This window comes from Bubalus kerabau, chromosome 19 (genome assembly GCF_029407905.1).
Source record: "Bubalus kerabau isolate K-KA32 ecotype Philippines breed swamp buffalo chromosome 19, PCC_UOA_SB_1v2, whole genome shotgun sequence".
In the NCBI taxonomy this organism is placed as follows: Eukaryota; Metazoa; Chordata; class Mammalia; order Artiodactyla; family Bovidae; genus Bubalus; species Bubalus kerabau.
Window position 1 is genome coordinate 49,824,906 of NC_073642.1, and position 17,135 is coordinate 49,842,040.

Genomic DNA, 17,135 nt, shown 5'->3' on the forward strand with positions numbered 1-17,135 from the left:
AGCCCTCCCCGCGCCTGGAGGCGGAGGCAGAGCAGTGGTAGGCGCTGAGTTTGACGTCACCGGTGGTAGGCGGAGACTGGGCGTGACTGGGCGCGACTTCCGGAAGAAGGGAGCGTCCGCTTGCCGGTAGGGAAGGGAGACGAGGCACGTGATTCCTGACGCGCGTAGGCCGGTGGGGCGGGGCGGGAAGCGCTGGTGGTGCCGGCAGATGGGCGCCCTCTCCCGTCTCTCAGAGACCACTCAGTCCAGTCAAGTCTGCAAGTCGGTTATCTTGGGGGCTCTGGCGGTCGAAGTGGCGTTAACTCGCGTTGGTGCGAGAGGTCGCGACGCTTTTCATTATACGCTTCTCTGTTTCTGGGCTGAGGGCTCAGAGCCAGAGTGCTGGCTTGTGTCTTTCCTAGCCGTCCCGCCTGCCCCGAGTGTTGTGGAGAGTTTCTGAGAGAGAGCCCCTGAGAAGGGGAGCGGGCGCTTTCGCGGGCTCACTCGGAGGGGCTGGTTAGGGAGAGGAGCCGCGCGGGCCGGGGCGGCGGAGAAGCCGGACCGAGGTCGTCAGTGGACGCCGCCACCCCTCGGTCGGACCTCGAAGGGGACCTGCGCGCACACCTGGTGTGCGGGGAAGGAATGAGGACAGCGCCACCCTTTGGATTTAGAGAGAGAGGCGAAAACAAGGCAAATGAGTTAGATCTGCTGGTTGATAATCGGCGTCTTCTCTGGTCTTCGAGGGAGGCTCCGCGTTCCCTGTTTTGAGGCCCTAGGTGTAAAGAAGCTGGTTGTTATGGTGAAGGTTTTCTTTAGCTTGGCTGCCCTCGCTTGAGAGAGGGATTTTCGAAAGAGTGTCCGTTAACTTCACCACATCTTGAAAAGTAGTAAACTGGTTTGTACAGGGCAGTGAAGTCAGAAGGGAATAGGTAATTTTATGTAACAATTGAGGATTGCATTAGTGGGCTGCCGCTTCAGAGCCTTAACTATGATCTTGAAATAGCCTAGTTTTCTTGGAATTAACTTCACGAAACTCTTCTACAAGATATTTTTAGCTCTTTGAGGGCAAAATTCTCCGTGATGCTTTGATGCCTTTTGGTGTCTTGTTGCCTGTTATACTGAGTTGATACCTCTGAGTTATGTGTCTTTCCGTAGCTGTAAAAACAACAAAAAACCAACAACAAAAAAATGCGTTCCTTCGTGGTAGATCACGTCTCTGAGTCTCTTGTCTGCAAGAGATTTTTCTATGTAATTCTTCTTATAATAATTTTATGAATGAATTAATGAGCAGTAATGGAAACAGCAATGAATTAGGAAGTTGAGACTTGGATTTGAATTTTTTATTTTTTAAATTCATTGAAATATTTTGAAGTGGACCATGGGTATCTGAATCTCCCACTTGTAAGTACTTCAATATGTATTTCTGAAAACATAATAGTATATTACAAAAATAGTGTTATCACACTTAAGATAACTTCTGTTATCTTCAAGTTTATCTAGTTATCTCCCCAATATTCTTTATAGCCATCTTGTCCAAACCAGGATCCAGTTAAGGACCACATTTGTTTTTGTTTATATTTCAAAATCTCAATCTAGTCACCCCTGCTTTTTTTTTTTTTTTTTATTTCTCTGATTAGCTAAGAGGAGGCATATTGTCCTGGAGAATATCTTCCCTTCTGTAATTGTTTGACTACTTTCTCTTGGTGTTTAGCTTATAACTCTAGTACCTGAAGTTCTAATAAACCTGGACATTTAATGCTAATAGATTGATGAGGTTGGTGAAGTCTCCATAAAACAAAGTAATCTGTGAGGTATGATGTTTTCTGTAAATGTTCAACTTTCCCTTCAACCATTCACTTAATGGCCTTAATAATAATTGATAATTCTTGCCTGAATCATAATTTTATTATGGGCTTCAAAATGATAATTTGTGTTTTTTTTCATTCCATCTACATTTATTAATTTGCATTCTTCCTCTCTATTGGAGAAGCTTTCTGTCATAAACTGGCAGCATTTCATTACCCTGAAATACAGCTTTTATCGGAAAGTCAGAAAAAATGTTTAGTTATTTTTCTTTTATTACCAATTTTGAAAGTTATATGGCCTCAAAGAGTGACAAATGAGTTTTTCTAGCTTTTAAAAAATTTTTCTAAACATCACATTCTTAGGATTTTTATGTTTTAAACATTGTTTTAGGTTCTCAAATTTTAATACTTCTAGAACTCCTCACAAAGAAATCTATGCAACTGTTATTGTAATTTTAAACAATTCCATGGCATTTTATTTTTTGTAGGAGGCTGAGGCTGGATTTTAGTCTTTTTTACTTTTGTCAGGATCTAACTGGATAACATTTAAACAAGTTATTTAACCCTTTGGGGCCTCACTTTCTTCATTTGTGTAAGTTCTGGCAAGGTTCCCTGCAGCTCTAATGTTCTCTGACTTTAAAAAAGAAAACATCCTATTTTATTGAGATATATTTTTCATATATAATTCATTCAAGTATACACATTAATAATTTATTTTATCAAGTGGTACAACCAACACTATAAATCAGTTTTAGAACATTTTCATCTCTTTAATAAGATTAAAGATTTAATAAGATTCCACATGCCCATTTACAGCTAATCCCCACTTCTACCTCCAGGCAACCATGAATGTACTTTCCTTTTCTGTAAATTTGACTTTTCTGAACATTTGATATGAATGGACTCATACAGTATATGATCTCTTTTTTTTTTTTTTTTTTATTTTTTATTTTTTTTTTTTTTAATTTTATTTTATTTTTAAACTTTACATAACTGTATTAGATTTGCCAAATATCAAAATGAATCCGCCACAGGTAGTATATGATCTCTTATGTCTGTCTTCTTTGACAGCATAATGTTTTTGATCTTGTGTCATTAATTCCTTTTATTATTGCTAAATAGAATTTCATTTTAGTTATGGTTTACTCATTTACCAGTTGATTAACATTATTTGTTTATTTATGGCCACTCTTAGTTCCATGATCAGGGATTGAATCCCAGCACTGGTAGTGAAAGCACCAAATCCTAACCACTGGACCCCCAGGGAATTCTCTGATGAACATTTAGGTTTCTAGTTTTTGGCTGTTTTGAATACCATTTCTTTAAATATTCATTTGCACGTCTTTTGTGGACATATGGTCTTGTTTTTCTTGAGTAGATACCTAGAAGTGAAAATGATAGGTTGTATGATAGTTCTATGTATAACTTTTGGAGAAACTTACAGCTGTTTTTATAGTGACTGTATCATTTTCCAGTCCTAACAGCTATGTATGAGGGTTCCCAGTCTCTGACTCTTTGATAATCTGGAGATATTCTCTGATTGATTTGAGAATGATATTTTTCCTTATTCTTAGTGTTTTACTAGCAACAAACTACCCTCTCGTTGTTTTGTCCTACTGTTTTGCTTCCCCATGGCCTGTAAGCCCAGCAGACTCCTCTGTGTATGAGAGTCCTCAGGCAAGAATACCGGAATGGGTTTTCCTCCAACGTATCTTCCTGACCCAGGGATTAAAACTGCATCTTCTGCATTCGCAGGCGGATACCTGCCTTAGATACCACTAATAATTAATCTTTAATTATTAGGGATAGTTCCTAAAGGAAATAAAAATACAGATAGTCTCCAAAGTAGGTGATTCTGCTTATGATTTTTTAATTTCACAGTGATGTGAAACCGTGATGTGCATTCAGTAGAAACCTACGTTTGATTTTCTCCAGGCTTGTAATATATGGTATGATACTCTTTCATGATGCTGGACAGTGGTGGTGAGCCACATATCCCAGTTGCACCACTATATTGAGGGTAAACAACCAAATACCCTAAAAAAATTATGTTTTTCACTTTTAGAACAATGTACAATCAATCACATGAGATGTTAAACACTTTATTATAAAATAGGCTTGTGTTAGATGATTAGCCAACTAAATATAAATGTTCTAAGCATGTTTAAGGTAGCCTAGGCTAAGCTGTGATATTTGGTAGGTTCAGTTCAGTCGCTCAGTCGTGTCCGACTCCTTGTGACCCCATGAATCGCAGCATGCCAGGCCTCCCTGTCTATCACCAACTCCCGGAGTTCACCCAGACTCACGTCCATCGAATCAGTGATGCCATCCAGCTATCTCATCCTCTGTCGTCCCCTTCTCCTCCTGCCCCCAGTCCCTCCCAGATCAGAGTCTTTTCCAATGAGTCAACTCTTCGCATGAGGTGGCCAAAGTACTGGAGTTTCAGCTTTAGCACCGTTCCTTCCAAAGAACACCCAGGGCTGATCTCCTTTAGAATGGACTGGCTGGATCTCCTTGCAGTCCAAGGGACTCTCAAGAGTCTTCTCCAACACCACAGTTCAAAAGCATCAATTCTTCGGCACTCAGCTTTCTTCACAGTCCAACTCTCACATCCATACATGACCACTGGAGAAACCATAGCCTTGACTAGATGGACCTTTGTTGGCAAAGTAATGTTTCTGCTTTTCAATATGCTATCTACGTTGGTCTTAACTTTTCTTTGAAGGAGTAAGCGTCTTTTAATTTCATGGCTGCAGTCACCATCTGCAGTGATTTTGGATCCCAAAAACTGAGACTATTTCCACTGTTTCCCCATCTATTTCCCATGAAGTGATGGGACCAGATGCCATGATCTTCATTTTCTGAATGTTGAGCTTTAAGCCAACTTTTTCACTCTCCACTTGCACGTTCATCAAGAGGCTTTTTAGTTCCTCTTCACTTTCTGCCATAAGGGTGGTGTCATCTGCATATCTGAGGTTATTGATGTTTCTCCCAAGTATATTAAATTGTTTTTGACTTATGGTATTTTTGACTTATGATGGATTTATTGGAACAGAACCCCATTATAAGTCAAGGAGGACCTCTGTATCAATCTGCTATAAAATAAAATGCTGCTTCTTAGTGTTGCTTTAAAATTTTTAGTTTCATTTAATATGAAAATCATTTAATTTTCATATTAAATGAACGATGGTAGGAATACTATTATTAATGACATTGAGCTAAGACATGAATTAATAAGATATGATCATGCTCAGTTACAATTGAAAAACAGTGTATTTCAGGGACTTCCCTGTTAGTCCCGTGCAAGGGGTGCTGGTTGGGGAGCTAATACTTCACATGCCTTGTGGCCCAAAACCCAAAACATTAAATAAAAAGAAACAATATTGTAACATGTTCAATAAAGTCTGGTCCACATCTTTAAAAATGGTCCACATAAAAAATTCTTTAAAAAAGTACATTTCAATAATGGTGTACAATTTGTTTATTTTATTAAGCCAGAATCTTTAATATTAATCCATTAAGCATGTATTGAGTATGTATGTTCTTAACATGCAAAATGACTTAGGTTGTTTCTCTTGACATTTACTATACTACATAAACTATAAATTATTTTGGGGAAACTATTTTTGAGAAAGTAACAAATTGACTTCTTTAAAGGACAGAATGAAATCACATTTTGTGAAGTTTTAATGTCGGAATGTGTAATGTTGGATGTATAATTCAAAGTGTGGGAGGAAGTACTGACGTTATGAAGACCATAAGTACTCAGTAGTACTAAGCTTCTGGTTCCAAAAGTGGCATATTGTCTCTATAGCAACTACCCATGCTTATTTGGATTTGAAACCCAGGCAACGAATAATGGATAAGAGTATAACATCAAGATGGATATGTACCCTGGTGGGGTGATATGTGTGCCTGCTGATGGTCAGGTGTTTGTCCTGTTTCTCTTGTTATGTTTATTATGATTGATTTTTTGGTAGAGATACCTTAATTCTTGTTAATGTGTTTTTCTGGAGAAAAACATTCAATGTTCTTATATTCTTCCTTTTCTAACATGCTAAAGTTAATGCTTTTCCCAATTTGGTTATTAGGATATTAAATATATTTTTCCTCTGGCTTTCTCTGCATTGCCAAACAGTAGTTATAAAAATATAACTTATACTGAATCATTTGAAATTTCAATACAGAAAAAATCTGTGACAAAAATTTTACGTTAATTACATTATGAAAAGATGTTCAAGGCTACCAGTAAACATGCAAGTTGCCTAAATTCAAACATTTTTTGAAAGAATTTTTTTTTTTTTTTCTGAGCAGGGTATGAGTTTCAGACACTGCTGGCTGGTAGAGATGATGTAACTTCCTTCCAGTTATCTATTAGCTGCATCCATAAGTTTACTTAGAGGCACAGGAGCCTCCTGGGAGATTAGAACTGATAATTTGATTCTTCCTCTCCACCCTTGTCTGAGGGATTGGGATGGTTCCTAGAGAGGTCACATTACAGGAAAAAGAAACAAAGAACTGAAGGACACTTTCTTTAGGGTAGGAAAAGTCTGCACTGCTAAGCTGGATGCAGGACAAAGGACTAAGTCTTTTTTTTTTTTTTTTTTCTGTTAGTAGTTGCACCATGTTGTTGATGTCAGAACTGATCTTAACCAAGCTACTCACAAGTTGGTTGTGCAAGTTTGTGAACTGGAAGATCTATATCAATGGAGAGATTGATAGCTCATATCCTAAAGGCTTATATCCGCCTGCAATGCAGGAAACTCCAGTTCTATTCATGGGTCAGGAAGATTCCCCTGGGGAAGGGGTAGGCTACCCATTCCAGTGTTCTTGGGCTTCCCTGGTGGCTCAGCTGGTAAAGAATCCGCCCACAATGTGGGAGACCTGAATTTGATTCCCTGGGTTGGGAGGATCCCCTAGAGAAGGGAAAGGTTATCCACTCCAGTATTCTGGCTAGGAGAATTGCATAGACTGTATAGTTCATAGGGTCGCAAAGAGTTGGACATGACTGAGCGACTTTCACTTCCACTTCCATGGAACAATTAATTACTGTTTTTAGTTCCCCATCTAGTTCCGGGGAGGCTCAGGTGTGTTCTAATGTATGCATATGGATGTCCTCAAAACTCCCTAAAGTATCTCTAAAAAAAGAAAAAGAAAAGAAAAAAAAAAAAATCCCCGCATTACATAAACTAGTAAAGAAACTAAAGGAACCCAATTAAAATGACTACTTAGAGACAGCACCCTTGGAGTAACTGTGGGATACTGCCCATACACAATATAAGCTGTACAATTCGAACCAAGATAATTAAAATCAGTCAATTACTGATGTTGACTAGAAGTCAAGGTATCAACTTGCATTAAAGATAGCAATATTCAGTTTTTAACTACAAAAGGTACCTATAGAAACATTCAATCTCTTGAATTAAAAGAAAATAGTAATGCTATAAAAATAAGACATTCAAGTTAAACTTCTTTTTCTTTTTTCTTTAAACTCTGAAAGGAATGAATGAAAATACATATATATAAAATAGTTGAAGGAGTGGAACTGAAACACAGGAATTAGCTAGCAGGCCCTGTGCTCTTGGAACACAAAGTGGCTCCAGCCCACACATATGAAAGTTCTTTGGTTAAGAAGTTGTAATCTGGCATCCTGCCAGATTTCTGGTTTTGCTTGAATCTGGTTATGTTTGCCCTACAGAATATTTTTTATGTGAAAGCTGAAAATCAAGACATTTCATCTTTTAAAAGTTGATCATATTCCTCTTGATTGGCTTGCTTTAAGGTGAAGTGTCCTGCCCTAGTTCATTTAGCTGAGTTAAGGAGGATGTAGTAATGTGCGGAGTGCTTTAGACAGATGGATGTGGGGATTTGGGTGAAGAGAGGAAGGAACTCTGTTCAGAACAGGATGTGGGCCAGCGTCTATCTGCTCATCTGCTCGATACCATGGCTCAGTAATAACCTTTGATCCAGAGATGCCTGGAACTCTGTATTGAACAAAATTGGTCTAAGTTGTCAGCAGATCTTTTAAATAGTTGTTGAAAAGTGTTTGGACAGTCTTTTTGCCTCTCCTTACTGCTTGAATATCCATCAGACTTCCAGGTTATATGAGTTGAGTAGCTACAAGACTCTGCCATGAAGAAATACATTCTTAATGTTCAATTACAGCAAGATTCTCAATGTAATATCTAACCTTTGGAAAAATCTGTTAAGCCTTTTAATTGCTGAAAAGGTGAAATGAAGTAAATATTTTCATGTAGTAAACTTTAATTGGAGTGTTGCTTTGCTCTAAGATAAAGAAGTTTCACTTGATTTGCTAACTCTGATCAGTTTTGGAGGATGAGGAGTACTGTATTGAGATGAATTTTGGAATTTGAGATTGTTCCCTTGTGTTACTGGGCAGAGTGCCATGTTTGATTTGTGATGTCTGCCATGGATGGAAAGAATTGTTGACCTGAATGACCTGTGTTTTATTTGTAGTTTGGGTTAATTATTGTTTAAATAATCTATTAGTGTTGGTTTTCTATCTTCCTTTTGTTGTACCTATATACTTTTTGGTGGGTAGTATTCATATCAATTCTCTATATTGTGAGTAACAGCAGATCACTTAAGTCTAAGTTTTATAAGTAAATTTTTCCATATTAAGAATTTTTTATGGCAAAAGTGATGTTAAGTAAATTTCTAAATATTAAATTTATTAGCTCCTAACTGCATTCTCTAGGAATGTGAACTACTTCTGCATTTGTACTGAATATAAAGGGGAGACTCATACTTTTGTACCACAACGAAAGTATAAGTTTCCTTTCATTTACACAGTTTTTTCCATGGTATTCAGTTATTCTCTCATCTCTAAAGTCTAGCCTTTAAGGGAGAAGTTTCTAGTAGAAATTCATTACTTTTTTTCTTAGAGTAATACGTGAACATGTCAACAAAAAAATGTAGTACAACAGTACTTTTGATGTAAAGCAACAGTTTCTATTCCTTGCAAATAGTTGTTAGGCCTACCCCCATAAACAAACATTTGAACTAATTTATTGTTTGTTCTTCAGGAAACTTTAAATTATTATGCTTTTACCTACACTCCTTGGTTGATTAAACACCATCTATTTCCTCCACTTTATAAAAGATGAAGATTTAGTTCAGTTACTTCCTTTTCCCTCCCCAATTCCTACCAGTGTTTGGTAGTTAATTGTAATTGTAAGTTTTTTTCGTGTGTGTGTGTATACGCACATACAGTCACATATATATTTATTGAGGTAACATTGACTTATTATAATATGTTGTAATATTGGCTTATAATATGCGTACAACATAATAAATGGACAACTTTATGCACAGCAAAGTGCTCTCTACCAAAAAGTCTAGTTTCCATCCATCACCATACACCCTCTTTATCCATTTTGTTTTCTCCCCACTCCCCTTTTCCTCTGGTAACCACCAATCTGTTCTCTGTATCCATGTGTGTGTGTGTGTGTGTTCTGTTTATTTTTAAAAATATTTCACATGTGGGTGAAATCATACAGAATTTGTCTTTTTCTCTTGGCTTGTTCATTTGGCATAATACCTTCAGGTTCCCTCCATGTTGTACCAGATTGCAAAATTGAATCCTTGTTTAATGTCTTGGTTCTTATATTAATCACCTTTGACTGCACAGTAGTCACAATCTTTGTGTGCAGGAGAGTGAATTGTGACAGATTAGGTAACTGTTCAGCAGATACTTACTTCTTGGCCAGAAGAACTTGGGAAGAAGTGACTGTACCAGTTCTGAGCCTAGGCCTTAGGAGCTATTAAATGTTTCCACTTGCCACTCTGGGAGTTGCCAATCTTTGCATAATAAAACAGGTCCCAGGCATCTGCTGGCCACTGTAGAGCCCTAGATAGAAATGCATGGGAAAGATGTCAACTTGATCTACAGCCTGAAACAGAACTGCCCCAATTGACTTAAATAATTTATTTCTCGAAGTGAGAAATACATGCTTATTTTTGTATGTTATTGATATTTTGTGTTTGCTTATTTTGCCTGAAAAGGGTGATTAATTTAAAAATGGGTACCTCGGAGTGGGGTGCAGCTATAACAGAAACTTCAATTACATACCATTGGCTTTGAAACTGGTTGATGGTTAGCAAGGAAACCACTACAGGAGGCTGGGAAAATGGTGAATTGTGTTACGTAGTAGCAAAACTTTTGATAAAACTGTTGTCTGTGGTATCATGGAAGGCAGTTTAACTAATGAAGTTGCAGTTTTGGACAAGGAAATTTGTTGGCTGAAAGTTGAAAGCATGTGCTAGTTGCTATTGGCCACACAGGGTAAGGTACTACAAGAATAATTCAATCTACCACATCTGACCTCTTGGTGATAATCATTCATGTCCCTCCCATTCCAGTGACCTAGTTCTTTGTCTTAATATGCATGTGTGATGGAACATGCCAGCTGTCAGGCTCTCCTTTAGTGTGGGTGGATAGAAAGCCAACTGTTAGGCTGCTGATATTCCAAATGCCACAAAGAGGAAGGCCTGCCTCTGGGTTACTAAAACCGAAGCTTAATTTTTCTGTTGATGTTTTCCCCTTCCTCCTTTTCCTATTTCCTTTTTAAAAAGGGGGCTATCGTTAGTAAGTGTGCTATTTGCCGAAACCAGTAAACCTGAAAATTCAATGGCTTAACAAAAAAGCATTTTAGTTTTTTGCTTCTTTAGTCGTCCAATGAGGGTCTTCTCAGCAGGTAACTTTCCTTCCTGTGATTTAGTGTACTGAATTTCTTTTGTGATTTTGCTATCCTTAAAATTCCTTGTGGTTCTCTGTCTCCTTCTAGAGGAAGGGAAGGAGAGAATGGAGAAGACACTTCATTGCCTGGCAGGGAAATGACCCATTACTTCTATTTCATTCCATTGGCTAAAACTAGTCATATGGTAGTACCTAGGTACAAGAGGGCTCTGAGAAGGGGTGGGTGGTTTGGCTAAGCAGTTCCTTTAATTTAGGTTGATAGTTGAACATCTTTGCCACAAAGGAGAGTTATCTTCTTGTTATTTTTGGTTAGGGATAAATATTAGGCTTCCATGTATGCTTTGTGGATTGAGGTGGAAGAGGAAGATAAATGTGGAGTATTTGGGTACAGTTTTTCTATATTCAGGTCTTCTGGTTGTCTCTGTCCTTAGCTACTCCCTTCTTTAATGACCCTTTGAGACAGCTCCTCGGGTATCCCTGAGCCTAGAATTCCTCTGGGGTTCCAGGGGGCAGGTCAGCTTTCATCTCAGTTGCAGCTTCCTCCTATTGTAGTCTGTTCTGTTTAATTTGTTAATACACTCCTGTCTGTTTTTGTCTTTCAGAAATTTGTTGCTGGCCAAATCTCTTGCTGGCCAATGATCAACTCTTTCCAAGCTGAGCTTTCTTTACTGTTATACAGGTGAAGTATCTGTACATTGTTTTTTATTTTAAATTTTAGAAGTCAGGTGTAGTAAATATAGAATATTTTCAATTAGTACCTCTAACAGAATTTCAAGTATTTTTTAACACCTGCTACTTGATGAAGATGCTTTCCATCCATCATCTACTGAGCAGTTTTCCAGGCTCTGGAGAACATGAAAAAAGGTCTCATATATAACACTGTAAGTGTAAAGTCCCTCCTCAGCCGGGCCACTCCCAGCTTACTTTTTCAAAGACACTGATTCTATCATGGTACTTCTTTAGAAATAGTTGGGGCTTTTTCCTCACTTATCTTTCCCTCTGTAAGCCCTACCTGGCTCTTAGTTCCCTCTCACAGTACATGCCCCTCAAGTAAGAGCGATTCAGTTCATTGTGTCAGCAACATGCCATGTCATTTCTCACATCTGTGCCTTTGTACATACATGTAATGTCTACTTTCCAGAGTTACTGTCCCTTTCATATCTGAGTCCTACTTAAACAAATGCTGAATTCAAGTTTCGGTTTTTTTCCCAAATAAATGAATATTCATTAATTTAAACCCTGAGTTGTTTAGATATATGCTGTTCAAAGTGCATTCTGTAAATTCTTTTCCCATTTAGGTTATTGCAGAATATTGAGCAGAATAACCGAATCACCTTGCTAAACACCTGCAGTTAACGCAACATTGTTAGTCAACTATGCTCCAGTACAAAATAAAAATTTAAAAACAAAATGAAAAAACCCAAAGTGCAGTCTTCAGACTGATAGCAGTCTGTGAACTATTACCACTGTGCTGAAATATAAGTACAGAAATTAAGAATAAGCTTTAGAAACTTTTATAGGAATTTGACAGAGAAATTATATGCCTGTCAAATTTATAATAAAATTTGGTTTCTATTTTACATGTTTAAAAAATTCTGGTAATTCATTTAAATTTCATTTTATAAAAGGCTCGGTCCACAAAGGATTAGAAAAATTATAAAAATGGCATTTTACCACAGATAGTTCAAGAAGCATTTATTGGGGCTACCTTAGTGGCTCAGTGGTAAAGAATCCACCTGCCAATGTAGGAGACTGTTTCAATCCCTGTCCTGCAAGATCACACATGTGGCAGAGCACCTAAGCCCATGAGTCACAACTATTGAGCCGTATTGCTGCCACTGCTGAAGCCTGTGCCTAGAGCCTATGCTAGTGCACTGCAACTGGAGAGTAGCCCCCATTTGCCACAAGTAGAGAGAAAAAAAAGAAACATTTATTTTAGGCATCTTGTGGGATCTTAGTTCTCTACCAGGGACTGAACCCAGGTCATGGCGGTGAAAGTGCTGTGGACCACCAGGGAATTTCCAAGAAGCACTAATTTAGACTGCAAAGATTATGAGTATTTAGCAATGAAGAGATTAGAAGAGGATTTCACAAAGGAGATGAGATCTCTTTTTGAAAGGTGACTGAGATTCAGATGGTTGTAAAGCTCTGTGGCATTTCCAGCAGGAATAACGAGGTTTTGGATTACAAATGAAGAGAGTTGTGCTATTAATAATACGATCTGTGGTGACGAAGGAGAAAAGAGTCCTAGCAGAGTATATGAGACTAGTTTATAGTTTTAATCACACAGAATCCTAAGGTGGTAAGTTTGGAACTCACAGCGTCAGTAAGGGAATTTGTACTTATTCTTTTGGTGGAAATTGCTGCATCTGAAGAGAAGCCTTAGCATCTTACTTGACACTGCTCTGATTATATTTCAGGACTATCATGAAGATGCATTGAAAGTTACACACACTGGAGGAGTGTGATATCCCTTTCAGTTGGTAATCTTCCTGTCATGAAAGTTGCTTGCCAGCTTTACTTTTGAATGAACACAGTAAACACCAAGGTGAAAATATCAATGAAAAAAATCTACTCTCCATACTATGTATATTTCCCTGTATGTTCTGAACCTGCTTATAGCCACCTACCACAGTAGTCTGTAGTTTCTGTTGCCAAACTATTAAAAGTCTTAGTTATAGTCATATTTTTTTTTCTACTGTTCTACCTTGACTTTCCCTTCAGCTCTTCTCAGGATTGAGATATGGAAAGATCCTTCTGTCCTTTACCACACAGTTCCTTTGTCAGGAATTCCAGGATTTCCTCAAAGTTTGCAAGTATGTATTTGACTTAATTCCTTAATTTCAACACTGACTGTTTCATTTTATGTTTTCCTACTTTTGTAATTAGGTTGACTCTAATAAATAATAAATAAAGTTTTTATTTTTTACTTGAAATATAGTTGACATCAATATTATCTTAGTTTTAAGTGAAAACAGTGATTTGACATTTATTTACATTATGGGCTTCCCCAGTGGCTCACATGGTAAAGAATCTGCCTGCAATGCAGGAGACACAGGTTTGATCCCTGGGTAGGGAAGATCCCCTGGAGAAGGAAATGTCAACCCACTCCAGCATTCTTGCGTGGAAAATTCCAAGGACAGAGTAGCCTGGCAGGCTACAGTCTTTGGGGTCGCAAAGAGTCACACACGACTGAGCGACTAACACACACATACATTATGAATTGATTACAACTGTAAGTTTTTTAACCAAATGTCACCATACATATTTATTACAGTATTATCAACTGTGTTGCTTGTGGTGAACATTACGTCTTGGTTACTCATTTGTTTAGTAGCTGGAGGTTTATATTTCTGAATCCCCTTTACCTATTTTACCCAACCCCCACCCAGTTCCCCTCTGGTGTGCACCAGTTTGTTATCTGTGTCTCTGACTCTGTTTCTCTTTTGATTTCCTTTGTCTTGTTTTGTAAAGTCCATATATAAGTGAAATTGCGTGGTATTTGTGATTTCTCTGACTTATTTCACTTAGCATAATACTCTGTAAGTCCATTCTTCTTGTGAAGGTTTGTCTTCCCAGTTCTAGTGCTGCAAGCTAGGGAGCCTGACAAGGAGCTCAGACGCCAGACACCTTACTCTCCAGGGTTAATGTCTGCGGTTGTGATACCCCTCCTAGTTGTGGGCTGCCGCACTAGGGTGTGGGTTCTGTGCCCCTCGTACCCATTTTCTTTTATATCTTTTAATTGTAGAAAATGTATTCTGCTAGTCTTTAAGTCATTTTCAGAGATAGTTATTCTACATGTAGTTCTATGTGTGTGTCCGTTGGAGAAGATGAGCTTGGGATCTTCCTACTCTGTCCACCATCTTGATCTTCTAGATCCAATCTGATAAAAATTATTTTCAATTAAAAAACTTGTTTTTATCTTGTTCTCTATTTTCCTTTATCAGTTTTATCTTGGATCACAGCTTTTCTTCTTACTGAATTACAGTGATAGGAATTCAGAGACATGGGATTAAAAAGAATATTGATATAATCATTGCTTCTGGAGAATTAACATTTACAGTACATATATGAGCTGAATTAGTTTTTTTTTTTTGTAGTAAAATATACATAACAAATTCAGACTTAAATTGAAGAAAGTGGGGAAAACCACTAGACCATTCAGGTATGACCTAAATCAAATCCCTTATTATTATACAATGGAAGTGAGAAATAGATTTAAGGGACTAGATCTGATAGACAGAGTGCCTGATGAACTATGGATGGAGGTTTGTGACATTATACAGGAGACAGGGATCAAGACCATCCCCAAGAAAAAGAAATGCAAAAAAGCAAAATGGCTGTCTGAGGAGGTCTTACAAATAGCTGTGAAAAGAAAAGAAGGAAAAAGCAAAGGTAGAAAGGAAAGATATACCCATTTGAATGCAGAGTTCCAAAGGATAGCAAGGAGAGATAAGAAAGCCTTCCACAGCGATCAATGCAAAGAAATAGAGGAAAACAGTAGAATGGGAGAGACGAGAGATCTCTTCAAGAATATTAAAGATACCAAGGGAACATTTCATGCAAAGATGAGCTCGATAAAGGACAGAAATGGTATGACCTAACAGAAGCACAAGATATTAAGACGTGGCAAGAATACACAGAAGAACTGTACAAAAAAGATCTTCACGACCCAGATAATCACGATGGTGTGATCTCTCACCTAGAGCCAGACATCCTGGAATATGAAGTCAAGTGGGCCTTAGGAAGCATCGCTACAAACAAAGCTGGTGGAAGTGATGAAATTCCAGTTGAGCTCTTTCAAATCCTGAAAGATGATGCTGTGAAAGTGCTGCACTCAATATGCCAGCACATTTGGAAAACTCAGCAGTGGCCACAGGACTGGAAAAGGTCAGTTTTCATTCCAGTCCCAAAGAAAGGCAATGCCAAAGAATGCTCAAACTACTGCACAATTGCACTCATCTCACGCGCTAGTAAAGTAATGCTCAAAATTCTCCAAGTCAGGCTTTAGCGATACATGAACCATGAATTTCCAGATGTTCAAGCTGGTTTTGGAAAGGCAAAGGAACCAGAGATCAAATTGCCAACATCCGCTGGATCATGGAAAAAGCAAGAGAGTTCCAGAAAAACATCTATTTCTGCTTTATTGACTATGCCAAAGCCTTTGACTGTGTGGATCACAATAAACTGTGGAAAATTCTGAAAGAGATGGAAATACCAGACCACCTGACCTGCTTCCTGAGAAACCTGTATGCAGGTCAGGAAGCAACAGTTAGAACTGGACATGGAACAACAGACTGGTTCCAAATAGGATAAGGAGTACGTCAAGGCTGTATATTGTCACCCTGCTTATTTAACTTCTATGCAGAGTACATCATGAGAAATGCTGGGCTGGAAGAAACACAAGCTGGAATCAAGATTGCCGGGAGAAATATCAATAACCTCAGATATGCAGATGACACCACCCTTATGGCAGAAAGTGAAGAGGAACTAAAAAGCCTCTTCATGGAAGTGAAAGAGGAGAGTGAAAACGTTGGCTTAAAGCTCACATTCAGAAAACGAAGATCATGGCATCTGGTCCCATCACTTATGGGAAATAGATGGGGAAACAGTGGAAACAGTGTCAGACTTTATTTTGGGGGGCTCCAAAATCACTGCAGATGGTGACTGCAGCCATGAAATTAAAAGACGCTTACTCCTTGGAAGGAAAGTTATGACTAACCCTGACAGCATATTAAAAAGCAGAGACATTACTTTGTCAACAAAGGCCCGTCTAGTCAAGGCTATGGTTTTTCCAGTAGTCATGTATGGATGTGAGAGTTGGACTGTGAAGAAAGCTGAGTGCCCACGAATTGCTGCTTTTGAACTGTGGTGTTGGAGAAGACTCTTGAGAGTCCCTTGGACTGCAATGAGATCTAACCAGTCCATCCTAAAGGAGATCAGTCCTGAGTGTTCATTGGAAGGACTGATGTTGAAGCTGAAACTCCAACACTTTGGCCACCTGATGCAAAGAGCTGACTCATTTGAAAAGACCGTGGTGCTGGGAAAGATTAAAGGCAGGAGGAGAAGTGGACAACAGAGGATGAGATGGTTGGATGGCATCACCGACTCAATGGACATGAGTTTGGGTAAACTCCGGAAATTGGTGATGGACGGGGAGGCCTGGCATGCTGCAGTTCATGGGGTCACAAAGAGTGGGACGCGACTGAGCAACTGAACTGAACCGAACTGATACATAAAAATTTATCATTAAGCATACAGTTCAATGGCCTTAAGTGTATCCACATTGTTGTGTGACTGTTAACCACCATCCATCTCAGAACTTTTTCCTTTTTCCAAACTAAAACTCTATACCCATTAAAAAATTCCTTATTTCCCCTCCCTACCCTAAACTAACTATTTTAATTTTACCTATTTTTGCATGTGTTTACTTGTTTTGCTTGCTGTTATTGTAAATGAATATATATTGAGTACTACATATATGTATGGAACTGGCCAGATCAGGGTGAAGTTACATTTATAAAGAAGGCTGAGAAATTTGCCATTAGGTGGTTTCCTGGGTGACAGAGACTTGTATCATATTCTTTATCTTACATCTGCACTCCAGTCCGTGAAATGTGAAGAAGTACATA

At 38.4% G+C, this 17,135-nt stretch overlaps 1 long non-coding RNA gene across 3 annotated transcripts in view; it reads left to right on the forward strand.

Annotated features, from left to right (window-relative positions):
* Position 1: 1 nt before the first annotated feature.
* Positions 2-17,135, forward strand: part of LOC129634505 (uncharacterized) — a 52,432-nt gene continuing 35,298 nt past the window's right edge. For 2 of the 3 annotated variants that reach the window (XR_008705702.1, XR_008705703.1), the window contains exons 1-3: positions 2-126; positions 11,106-11,182; positions 12,924-13,319. This is a non-coding gene — a long non-coding RNA (uncharacterized LOC129634505). Of the gene's footprint in view, positions 127-612; positions 1,791-11,105; positions 11,183-12,923; positions 13,320-17,135 lie in introns of those variants that run through there. The other variant, XR_008705704.1, reaches the window with a different exon arrangement.